Source organism: Cynoglossus semilaevis, chromosome 4 (genome assembly GCF_000523025.1).
Source record: "Cynoglossus semilaevis isolate Cse_v1.0 chromosome 4, Cse_v1.0, whole genome shotgun sequence".
NCBI lineage: Eukaryota > Metazoa > Chordata > Actinopteri > Pleuronectiformes > Cynoglossidae > Cynoglossus > Cynoglossus semilaevis.
Window position 1 is genome coordinate 13,743,529 of NC_024310.1, and position 1,480 is coordinate 13,745,008.

Here is a 1,480-nt window from a genome sequence, read left to right on the forward strand (position 1 = left end):
CCACAGTCATATATGTTTTTTTGCTCCTTGCAGAATGACCCACAAACTTAATGTAAAAAAACTTTTCTGTAGGAACACTCTCACTCTGACATCAGTCCAACAAAGGATCCTAAACGCCACAGATCAGAGGAAACCAGCTGAGCCGTCAGCCGTGGAGATGGCCTCTGATGAAACAGGTCAAAGATCGTCAGCAGAGGAGGGAGTCTCTAAATCAATAGGTCAGCAGATATCAGATTAAAGGAAGCCTCTGAAATGGGGATTTCCAGAGACCTGACTGTGATCATGTTTAATCAGTAATGTGTCCGTCAAGGGTGATGTTGAAATATGCCTTCATAAACTGTGTCACAATCTGGATTTCTTATGAACCCAGAGGAAACACGGATAAGAACTCTGCTGTGTCAGATGACTCACACAGGTTTGTTCAGTTTGTCGTCTATTCTTAAAATATCTCTTCAATTCAACAATAACAAAAAGAATAATAACATTTTTTGCCCCTTGTCACCTCTGCAAATCACAGAAAACATTTTTAGCTTTTAAATGTCAGCTGAGGCATCAGGACACCTCCGCCTGGCAACAAAAAAAAAAACAACAATTGTTTCCAATTGGCAGAATTACCTTCCCTCGCTGCGGCCTGAGCCAATCAAGGGTGGACCTGGTGGAAACGGAGCGTGTTCACCGTGGCAACCACTCCACTTTACCTCCCTGTTTACTGACACTGTGTCTCTGTCAGCTGGTCAGAATATGATCACAACAAGAGTCGGTGCTGAAGTGAAAACCAGTCTGCTGTAGATCAGGGCGGAGCAGCAGAGGAAAGGACGCTCTGTGGCTTTGTTTTTGTTTGTTTCCATACGAGTCATTTTTTGTAAAATGTTTAACTTTACTGATGGAGAATTGAAGGAAGGATCAGAAAAATGACTGTTACCAACAAAGACGGGCTGTCATGACAACAACGGCATTTAACCTACTGTGGATTAACACAGAATAGAATAGAAAAGATGTAATTGTCATTGTACAGCACAGTGCAACGACATGGGGTGAATGTAACAAGAAATAGCAACAACCTGAAAAATTAATCATCAATAAGTCATGCACAAAATATGCCCTTAAATTTCACAGCAGAAATTCCGAGCCTCTCAGCAACCACAGCGTCTGTGTCTATTTTCAGGTGTTTGCTCCTAATTGTGAGCAGCCATTTGCTTAAGAATCGGAAAAAAATCAGCACCTGGCGTGAACTGTACCACCCGGGCGAAGTTGAGCTTCATGAAGCAGAATTGTTCGACCTCAGTACGAGGCCCGACAGCGTGGCACCGCTTCATAAACCAGAGCTCTGCTTTGATGTGGTGAACTTTTTTGGGGTGAGGAAAACTTTATGGGTTGGGCTCTTCCACGCCTTCACCCCCACCAACAGCAAAACGCTTCCCTCTGCTTCTCCTTCCCCTGTAAGTCATTATGCAGCAGTCATCTGAATTTCAGCACACTT